We start from the raw sequence: 11666 nt of genomic DNA, 5'->3' as shown, positions 1-11666 counted from the left end.
CCATACTTGTTGGTAATGTGATTTACACATTGCAATTATTCTTCCGAGTATATTTAATGAAAGGAATATATAATCACACAATTGAAGTCAATATATACATCAACTGAAACTCACGCAACAGTCGGTAGTTATTTAAATATCCTTTTAATATTTTCTTTGAGCTGATTTGCTTCGAAGCAAAGCTCACAATCAGTCTTGTTTGGCGGTCAGTCAACGTTAGCGCTATGCATATATGAAGCGCGTCGAAGTCCAGCATGATTTAATGAATGAGGAGTGTTTTATCACTGAACAGCCGTTTCGCGTAGCGGTCCCATGGTGTAATGGTTAGCACTCTGGACTTTGAATCCAGCGATCCGAGTTCAAATCTCGGTGGGACCTAATGTTTTTCTTAGTATTTTTAATTGTAATTAATTTTTAATCATTATATATCTTCAAGAATTATTATGATTAACTCACTGCTGATTTACGTTTAAGCAAGCTATTCATTAATTTTCATTTAGAAAATTGGACATTTGGACATTGGCATGGATAATATATTTTTAAAACGTTCACTTGTCAGATTCCTTGAGCTGAAGATCGTTGGTAGGTTTATTTCAATATTCATTGGGAATAGTTCTTCCTAAATTTTCTCTGGGAGATTATTGTATATATCTAACATATCATACTGAGTATTTATCTAATTTTGGTTTCAATCCGTTTCCATTGAGGCAGTGTTTTTCAAACTTTTTCGACTCAAGAATCCTGTAGATCCACATACTTATTTATAACACTACTGACCTTGAAGTAAAAAAATGGAATAATCTTTGCTAAGGGTTTGTTTGTTGAACGTAAGAAAATGTCAGATTTCGGCCGGTATTAATTAAAAATAGTTCACTCGTTCCGCAGGTCTACATGAAGCAATGAAAACTTATAAATGAATATTATTTGCAACAATTTGACGAATTCCTTCAAATTTCATTTATTCTTCTAGAGTTTTCAGCCACGTTAATTCTGTCATAACTATCCCAACCAAATTAACCATTTCAACCGTTTATAGTCATTTCTGTATACATAAAGCCTTTCAAGAAATACTAGAGTTTTAATTTTCAAGTATTCTACTCATTCATACGTTCGATATTGAAATTTTATTACCAATAAGCTTTTGCGCTTATTGTATGTCTAATAAATATTTGCACCGGTTAAGATTCTCCATATCTCCTAGGATGGCGATATCGAGAACGTTACCCATAGTGAAACCAGAATTTTTTTACGTATCCCAATTTCGTCTAAGAGGTACCGGAACACCATTTCGGTGCGTTCCGGCCGAAATTAAGCACATACCCTACCTAAATGCTATCCTAGGTGGAAATCTTAGCAAATTAACTAAGGATATTCTGTGTCGTTGGTTATCATCACCTAAAATAATGTAAAAAAATTTTTATCACTAATATACCTGTGAAGAAAGAATTCCGTTCCTACATATTTGCCTTCATGCAATCTCTTTTTACTGAGTAATACAGTTTTTTAGCTGAGATATCAGCCATCTTTTAATGAGCAGAATAATGTATTACAACTAAACTACTGAAACCAATAATCGAACCACGGACCTTTGGCTTTCCGAGCCAATGCGCAGACCACTACGCTATCCAGATTCCATAATTCCCATGACAAATGTACATCTGAATTTTTTCTCATGGCAATTAATGAATATTTCACGCAGTGGATTTGAAATATTACGCATGCTGAAACCAGCTTTATATTGGCGTCTGTGTTGGTTTTCACGCAATCACTTGCTATTGAGATATAAGCTTTCAAACTCGAGTCTCTTCTAGTTTTTAATCAGATAGTAGTTTACTTATTGATTGGGTGCTTGACAGAATATCATGTCTTAGATAACGCCGTCACCCTCGCGGAAGAAATGAGATAACGGCTTCGATTCATTAAGTGAGACGACGACACGGCCTTTCAGGCATGACCATACGCGCCATCCATCCAATGATGAGACTGATCCATCTTATTGGTGATCACGCTGTTCATTTAAACGTCCAAAACCTCGGCGAGCCGCATGCCCACGAAGCGACACGACTCCAGAGCGTGGGGTGGGCATCCTTTTATTGTTTGGCCTTGTTCGGGATCCACTCGACATGTTTGGCCCATCGCTTCGATAATACCCGATGACATTCGCTCAAGTCATTTAGTTGCGAGCGGCGGCGGCCCTCTTATGTCGCGTCATCGAAGGGTTATCTATTCGTGTCAGCTCGTATCTCGGATGATCGCGTCGTGGGGATGAAATGCCATCTATCGGCCACGCGGCCAACCACCCACCCCTCTTCCCCGAGCACGTGCTCGTGTTGTGCAAGCAACGTAAGAGGTTAGCTAGTCCTGCGCTACGCGATTTGGCCGAGGCGGCGTGCTCGCCAGCCAAAACTCTAAAAGGCCGTTTAACCCGGGGCATGTCATTGCACAATCTGACGTATGTACGAAGGAGCAATCCAAATTGCATCGTGAAAGGTGATGATTTGTTAAGACCGTTTTGCACGGGGCACGGAATTGCACAGGTTAGAACTGCTTTAATTTTTAAAATGGCGTGGAATTGCGTGATTGCATGAACGAAATTAGAGCAGGGGCTATTTTTCCATCTCAAGTCCACGCATTCTTGCATGTGTTCTAGCAATTCAACGCCTTACTCGACGCAATTTTGACTGCGCCTTCGTACACACGTCAGATTGTGCAAAAACGTGCTCCTTGTAAAGCGGCCTTTGGTGAATGCGTGGATGAAGGACGGCAAAATAGCCCCTCCTCTAATTCCAAGCTCGCTTTCTCGCAATTTCAACATGTTTTCACTGCTAACCTGCGCAATGACGTGCCCCGTGTAAAACGACAGCAGATGAAACAGCAGGAAGTGGGTAAAAAGGAAGGATGGCGATCGCCTCTTGCAAAGGAGGAAAAATAGTGGCCATGGTGATTATTTCTTTTCTTACAAAAAGGGTTACATATTGATCGTCCATGTCGGATCTAAATTTACATAATACCCTGCGAGTCACTTCTATGCAGGGGGGCGATCAATCATCAACATGCAGCATGCAGGAAGATTCTCAGATGCATACCACACGCTCATAAAAATGTTACGCATACTAGCAAATTATACTCCGGCATTCATACAAAGTCAAAACTTTGCCAACTAGTAATGAAAGCGATCTATCTCTGAATCTATTACATGCGAAACATGCTGTTAGAACACGAGGAAAATTCACAGTTTGTAGGCTATTCTACGAGAATGTGATCGTTCCTTAGCAAAATATGCGTACAAAACAAATCCTTATATTGGTAAAGCCTAACATTTAATTGCTTAATTAAGTATATTTTTGTATAAACATCGTTTATCCCGAGCACAGGTTTACTTTTACATATATTATATCAAAAATGGGCGTTAAAGTATAATGTGAGGCTCGGATGAAGCCAACAGTGGAAAGTGTCTGCAGTAGCGTCCTCTCGTGGCGCGTTTAAGTTCAGTAGCACCATAAAAGTGATTTTTTAATGAAAATGTGTTTTTTGTGAATCATACCAAATATATTTGCCTTTCTAAAGCAATAATTTACTCGTGTACAGCTGTATGAATGAAGGGAATTTTTAGTTATCGCAATAATACGAACACTTTTTGGGATACATTTTCTATTTCAATACACGCTTCAATTTTTTTGGTAAATGTTTCTCCTTTTGTACGAGAAGCGTCTTACAAATTGTAAACTTTCCTCCATCACTTTCCGTAGGCAAAAATGTACACAACGACGTCGTGTTCATAGATTTATTAACTGCCGTTTCCCTCCTGTTAGTCAGCTTAAACGAGACAGTGACTTCCTGATATTTTTAGGAAAGAGCATTAAAATGTATAGAACTGGTAATTATTCTCTGGTAACGTTCAGTCTCTAGGCCAGTGGTGTAAAGAGGGGGAGTCCGGTTCCAGGGGAGGGGAGGTCCGGGGGTTCCAGACACACCCCAAAAGATAAAAAAATAATAAAAAACATTTTCCTTCATAAAAGAAAACAAAATATTGAAAATCATGAATTTACTAAAAGATTTCTTCGATAAATGATTTTTTCGATTGTAAAAAGTGTTAAAAATTAAATTAAGAAAGAAGAACTTTGTACTTTCACATTAATATTTATTCACGACCATGGTTTCAACGTTAGACGTCATCCTCAGGTGAACTCTACAGAGGTCCATCACATCCTTTTATACCAGGCAAGGAGGGGTAGGGAGGAAGGTAATTAGGGTAATTACCTTCCTCCCTACCCCTCCTTGCCTGGTATAAAAGGATGTGATGGACCTCTGTAGAGTTCACCTGAGGATGACGTCTAACGTTGAAACCATGGTCGTGAATAAATATTAATGTGAAAGTACAAAGTTCTTCTTTCTTAATTTAATTATGAATCGCTTTCACCAAGTTACGCCTCAAACAATTAATTTTGTTAAAAATTAGTTTAAAACTCTCTATTTAGTAAACTGTTTTTCAAAAATTTTCCCCCCTGCTTTTGGACCCCCCAAATGAAAGCCCTGGCTAACTAACTGCTCTACAGACTTTTGTTTAATTCCCTTTCACTCTGTTTCTGGGCAGCGAACAAGAAAAGGAGTATAGGATCTGCATTTACGTCTTAAACTTCTCGAGTAAGTGGCATCTTTATTTAATACCTACATGCTTTGATTTGCGAATGAGCTATTGAATTCAAAATATGAGCCTTCGTAATTTTTGTAATCATTTGACAGTACTTTCCTCACTTTATCGAACATCCGCCAAATTTATGCCTGAAAAGGTCGGTTAACGAATTCAGTGAGAGCGAGAGTAATCTTTTATTGCACGAGAATTTGCCAGTTTTTGAAGCTCACTTCATTTCATGTACAGATAACAAGAACGATTAAGTGATACACGATTTTGAGTGTCTTTTCACAGCTTTGATCTGCAATAATGTGCTATCGAGCGAAAGATTACCAATGAATGGGTACTTGAAACTTTATGACCTCTTCCTTGCATTTCGTTTGCCATTTCCGGCGACCGGAAAATCATCTAACCTCATTGCCCTCTCAGCCGGCAGAGCAATGCGACACGCGCGCAGCCCACACACTTCGCGGTATCATTTCGCCAGCTAGAGGGCGGCACGAGTCGAGGTTAATCTCGACACCACTGCCGCCACGTGCCTCCGCGTCAGGGGCGGGTGATCGCCACGTGGCCCCCGATGTCCATCATGCGGGGACGAGATCAGGGCCAGGGGAACACTCCGAGAGTCTAGTTTAGCGGTGTTTGTTACGTGCTAAGGGGAACTCGCAACGAATGCTAGGTGGACGGTTTTGAGCTTAAAAGTTAGTTGAGAAATCACTTCTGGAAAGGTAAAAATGAAAAATCAAACCAAAAAATGAAAAAATACATTAAAACGCAGCAAATAAAATGATAAAATATCGAAAATTCAAAGAGAAAACTGCGTATTGCAGGGGATGTACGAGTACTCCAAAACTCGAGTCGAGTAGTTGGCACTCAACTCGAGAGATTGGAGTAGTATCACTAATGTCGTGTCCAGAAGTTTCGGTTACAGATCTGTCGAGGCTATAGTTAAGAAATTTGCCGACTAGAGGTGCAGTCATTGGACTTGTGTAATAACATCGTATTTAATGCCGATAAGCCAATATAATTTCCTTGAACTGGGAGTTTCAGCTTTTGCATACGTAGCAGTCAACCACTAGAGTAGTCGACGTGGTGCCGAATTCCTTTCATCTTCTCCTTCACTTACACTGGAATGGTTACACTGGTCCCTTTACACTTGTTGAGCCAATTGCCTCATTAGCGTGTTAAGTAAAACCCCATATGTGCCCTCCTCCCCCCATCATATCCCTCCCCCATAAGTCTACTATTTGCCACACTGCGAATTATCCATGACGACAAGAACTGAAACGAAAATTTTGGAAAGCCGCTATAGATAGCAAAATGGCTTGCAACAGTGAAAATAACTACAAGGAAATTTCGGCATGGCGCGTGTTAAAGCTCAGTCGACCACGCTGAAGATTTGGTCTAGGAATAGGGTGGTTTCCTATTATTTTTTTGTCTAAATCGAAAGATTATTACTCCTGGAGTACGTATTTCACGCTTTTAGATTTTTAAATGACAATACATATCTATTTTTCGCGATTAAATGAAAAGTGAAAAATTTCAAGCGCGCGAAAACGCGACGCATAACTATGAATGACGGGAAATCTCTCCGTACTTCGTATTTCTGGTTCCCCCTCCCGCCCGGTGAGGTGACCTTGAGGCGAGGCTTAGCGCTGATACGTCGAAGGCTGCTAGCGGGTAGCTGAGTACCCTGCTGGCTGGTAGCGCTTGGCTTAAGTAAGGATTATTATATACCTTATCAAACGAGGAAAACTTTCCGACCTTAGCCAGTTTTAATAAGTGATTATTAAGACATGTTTCCGTGAGCTCTGCGCCTCATGCATGCATTGGTAACCTCAGACGATGTATAACTCCTATCTTCTCCTATAGAAACTAGGCCCCTGTGACGTCACGTGGAGTGGCATCGCATGGGCGCCAATCTGGTCCTTTTCAAATGAGGATAAAAATGGACCATTGCCATTCGTTTAAACCGGCATTTCTAAAACGAAATAATTTTTATATTATGAATACACTAATGGTGGGTAACGAATCGCAATCAATGCCTTTCGTTTTCTTTGATGAAGGAAACTACCCTATTCAGCGGCCGCTGGCCCCTTACCAGAGAATATTCTGTTGATCAAATTTGAAGATCGTCGTCGTCTTCTGGAAAGGTAAAACTAGTCGCTTTTACATCTACGTCTGAATAATATCCCTCAGTCCAGGGTGTTTGGCTGGGGGTGATAAATCACCAACATCCAGCATGCAAGAGGACCGCCACATGCACACCACAAGATCGTAAAATATTACGCATAATGATAAAAATTCATGAAAAGGCAATACTTGCCAACGGTTTATAATTCCTACACCTAATCCATGCAGGATTAGAACAATTGGAAAAAAAGTCGACCTAGCAAGTAACGCCATTCATTCTATTGATCGAGACACCTTTGCTACCCTTAGTTATACTAGGAAGGAATGACAATTTAAATCTCTCCGTTTTGCAGTCTAATTCCTTTACATTCCTCTCGTACGATAGGTGAACGAATGATATGTTCCACTTCGTCTGAGAAAACATCACCAAATTTACCATGTAAATTTAGCCGGTAATTTGACCTACGCTCCTATTAAGATTCCCATCATAATTCGCCGAGTGTATTGGAAACGCTGGTTGCACCGTACACTTGTCTGTACCATTTGTCCCCTTCGCGCGTTTCAAACGCATAATCAATCCCACTGAAGAGGCAGTAATCTACACACACCGGCAACTGAACCTGATCCCGGTATTCATACCGTGAAAAAATTGGCGGATCATCTTCGTCGTACTTGGTAAGTACATTTCCAAACGGTTTAACTGTCCTTTACCGGTTCCAAATCATTAGCGTTATTATCCTTTTTTTAAACTCTGAAAAATGACGCTATTAGTTAGTAAAATGACGCGGGGTTAGTAAAAAAAACTTCCTTACAAGTTGGGTCTAAGGCTTCCGCGGCGTTTATCCATATGAGTCATGGCTTTCGGGCGTTCCTCCGCGTTGAGATGTCCATAGGTGACGACAGTTTCCCCAGCCATCCTGCAAGCGTCATCAGGTGATAAGTAGCGATGCATAAATTTGGCCGTATTATATAGGCACTTGGGGGAGATCGGAGGTCGGTTTCTGATTGGTTGGTTCTCAGGTGGGCTCTGATTGGTCATTGATTTTGAAGACCCTTTTCCATGTTTTTGTATGAAGATAATTCAAAGCTACTTTTATCGATGTTGGTGGTTGCTTTCGGGAAATGATGCGTAGGTAACATTATCTGCTCGTCGTTGCACTCCTCATACTGGGAGCGTTTTCAAGAGAACTTTTGGTAAGTACATTTCATTTTTTGGGCTATTCCCATTCTAGTAATGGAGCTAGTAAAATTGTGGGTAAATACGAACGAACTGTTTTACCAAGTCACAGTTGAAGAAAATTGATATGCATAGGTAATCCCTTTTTCAAATATTACAAAATCTATCACTAAAGGCCCGCGAGATCAAAACCATAACTATTTGGCAACTTTATTACATATGGGTGAAAAAGCTTGAAATATGAGGCCAATTAAGATTATGAAATGCAATATGCCATAGGTTCTTTGCTTGCATTATCAGGTAGACGGAATCGTCGATTACAGAGAAAGGGCGCTCCCGTTCTGGCGTCACCGAACTAAAAATTGAGATTTTTGCAAAAACAACTGCAATTCTCCCCGTTCGAATTCCGAATGCATCCTCGAAATCGGATAGGTAGCGATTCTTTTTTCAACCGCCTCCTATGCGAATCCACTTTTGAAAAGAGAGATAGGAAATAGAAGAGGAAAAGGCGTCCGTCGGCAGCGATTGGTCAACAACGCCGGCGTTGATGGATCTGAAACTGCGAGATTGGCGAAACAGCGCCGCACAGAGCAGCACACCGCGGAAAATCGGCTCCGTCCCAAAATTCGTGCGTTTAAAAAGAATTTGGAAGGACTTTTTCGGGATTATTCTTTTTTTTTCGGAATCGATGAAAGATTTAATGTCGCTTCTCGCGCTCTCGATTTCATCTGCCAATTTTGGGATTTTGGAGCGGTTTTTGCGGGGGCAAAAGTGAGGTAGGTGGTCGCAGTAGTCAAGGGGGGGGGGAGAGAGGAGGCAAGTTTTGTTTGGGCACATCCGTCATTGTCAGGCGCTTTGCGGGTGGCGGGGGAGAGAGGAGTCCGGAGATTTGCGAGCGCTGCCGACGTGTGTGCCATCGTCGTACCAGGGACTCATCCTTTGCCCCCCCCCCCCTAAGTTAATGTTTTTTTTCGCGCCGAACGAATGAGCGGACTCTACACCGGGAAATCAAAGGGTACGTTCCTGAATAGGGTAGTTTCCTTCATCAAAGAAAACGAAAGGCATTGATTACGATTCGTTACCCAACATTAGTGTATTCATATTATACAAATTATTTGGTTTTAGGCCAGGGCTTTTAGGTTAAAGGCCAGATTGGCGCCCATGCGATGCCACTCCACGTGACGTCACAGGGGCCTAGATTCTATATATAGAGTTTTACATCGTCTGAGAATACCAATGCATGCATGAGGCACAGATCTCAAGGAAACATCTCTTAATAATCACATATTAAAACTGCCTATGGTCGGAAAGTTTCCTTCATTTGATAGGGTATTAATAATATTTATTTAAGCCTTGCGCTACCTGCCAGCAGGGTACTCTGCTACCTGCTAGCAGCCTGCATTGTATCAGCGCTCTTCGTCTTGCACCAAGGTGGCCTCACACGGCGGCAGCTAGAACCAGAATGATGTCACACGGGCTTTTCCCAGCATTCATTCTTAGCCGCCTCATTTTTCACTTTCCATTTAATCGCAAAAAATAGATATCATCATTTAAAAATCTGAAAGCGTGAAATACGTACTCCAATAGTGATAATCTTTCAATTTAGACAATTAAAATAAAAAAGGAAACCACCCTATTAAGTACTTATGCACTCCTGGAGAGGGTTTGGGTTGGACCCTGTTCGGAATTATTCTGATCAGTTTTCGTTCCGAATGTTTGATTCCGGATGGTTTGCAACGCGATTGAAATTGGTTGTGGTTGAATTTATACTCTCCTTCGACGCACTGCGAGGGCTCATAGCGTCATCGGTATGAAGATTTTTAAGCACAGCAGATATCGATCGCATTGCAAATCGTTCGGAATAATTCCGAACAAAGTCAATCAATACCCTCATTGGTCTCGGGTTGGTGTCGCAATGCGTAGCGGTTCTGTTTAGTGCTAATTTTAGATAACATGGAGGGGATAACAGATTAACATCCTTACGCAATACTTGAGCCCTCCCAGACGGCGGCCGGTAACGAATGCTGTTGTAAGAACGTTAACGATACTGCTGCTCGGCTATCAGGATTCCATCATAAAAATCTCAATATTTGTTGCTAAGAGGGAGTGTGTTGGCCTAAATGTATTTTAATAGCAGCTCTGATTCGGTGAGGGTACCTTTATGTTTATTAAAAATATATGTTAATATATAAAATAGGCATTTTACTCATCATTTTAGGGATAATTAGTAGTTACATACGAAATTGAATTGGAAAGCATCAATTGGGAATGAGACAATATAGCAATAGAAATTCTGAGAAATAGTTTGAAGTGAAATTTTTCTTCTTCTAGCTTACAAGTGAAAGCAAATGTACACCTCAGCGAAAAACGTATACATATTTTTTCCCGAATATCTTCGTGGAAATATGGACGGGCCAAGTCCCGTGTCTCATTAACTATGACCCCATTCTTGTTGTCTGGCCAAAAATTTGACTCGCCGAATCCTGAATGGATCTCAACGCTGTGAAAAGCCATCGACGGACAACAAGGAAAAATATTTCGCTGGAAAAAAATGTAATCGCTTTTTTACGCGATTGCGTGGTAGCGTCCCTAGTACGAACGTAACACTTCCATGCTCCCCTTCAGTTCCCTTTATTTCCTATTTTTTCCTGGATTCTGCACACCCAACCGACGCCAAATTGGTGGAAATGAAGAGATCTTAACGGAAAAGTAGGATGTTACGGACGTGATCGCGGGTGCAATTGCGATGTATCGCACGACGGCGTGGTCGAGCGAATAGGAGTGATATCTCGACAGAGGTGGTCGCGGAACGCTGTCGTCTGCAACTACCAGTACCTACCCGGTTGCAATTAGTGTTCCAATCATCTGGGATTAAGGCCTGGTGCCCTCCGGTTTGAATGACGAGAATAAGATACGAAATTCAATCACTTTTCAGGCTAAACTCGGTCGATACGGAAATACGAATGACGGCAAAAAAAAGCCTTAAGCAGAGCGTGGTTTCGATCCACGGACCTCGGGGCTATGGACCCAGCACGCTTCCAGTGCGCCACTCTGCTCGTCAGAATGTTTATTGTAGTGTACAAAATTTAATCACCTTTTCAGTGGGGCAGTTTTTCAATAGCTATTAACGAAACGGAAATTTGAATTTTTTTATACAATATATTATTTTTAATAATAACTTTTATCTAACAAGTGTTTTATGTTGTTTATAGTATTGGTATAGTATAGTTTATATTAAAAACTTAAATGGAGGGAACTGGAACCCGCGACCTGTTGCTTGGTAGGCGAGGATTTAACCCGCGCACCGAGGCCGGAAAAAAAATCTTTTAGCAGAGCGTGGTTTCGATCCACGGACCTCTGGGTTATGGGCCCAGCACGCTTCCACTGCGCCACTCTGCTCGTTACAATGCATGTTGTAGTATACAAAATGTAATCACCTTTTTAGGCGAAACTTATATTGCATTACATGTTATTATTTATTTCGATTGTCCACATGCCGCATTTTAAGTGTAAAATTTTAAACATAGTATTAACTGATACATATGGCTCACCGACAATTACAGTTTGGCGGTGAAATTGAATTGACGAATTCTTTCATTCCAATTTCATAATTCACTATGCCTACATGCACCAGTAGATTCCATGAAAAATATTACTTTGATACCACTGTGCTGCAATTACAAATTGTTTTGTTTGCGGCGATACCTTTTTAATATAGTGGGT

The 11666-nt window shown here is 41.0% G+C and overlaps 2 non-coding genes across 2 annotated transcripts; one reads left to right on the top strand and one right to left on the bottom strand.

The window, feature by feature from the left end:
* Positions 1 to 306: 306 nt before the first annotated feature.
* On the top strand, positions 307 to 378 carry Trnaq-uug. Its single transcript has one exon. It is a non-coding gene; the product is annotated as a tRNA-Gln (tRNA).
* Positions 379 to 11270: 10892 nt separating this feature from the next.
* Positions 11271 to 11342, bottom strand: Trnam-cau. The gene has a single exon. It is a non-coding gene; the product is annotated as a tRNA-Met (tRNA).
* Positions 11343 to 11666: the final 324 nt, after the last annotated feature.

This window comes from Ischnura elegans, chromosome 3 (assembly GCF_921293095.1).
Source record: "Ischnura elegans chromosome 3, ioIscEleg1.1, whole genome shotgun sequence".
Taxonomy (NCBI): domain Eukaryota; kingdom Metazoa; phylum Arthropoda; class Insecta; order Odonata; family Coenagrionidae; genus Ischnura; species Ischnura elegans.
Note: the sequence above shows the minus strand (reverse complement) of the source record. Positions and strands in the feature narration are given on the sequence as shown.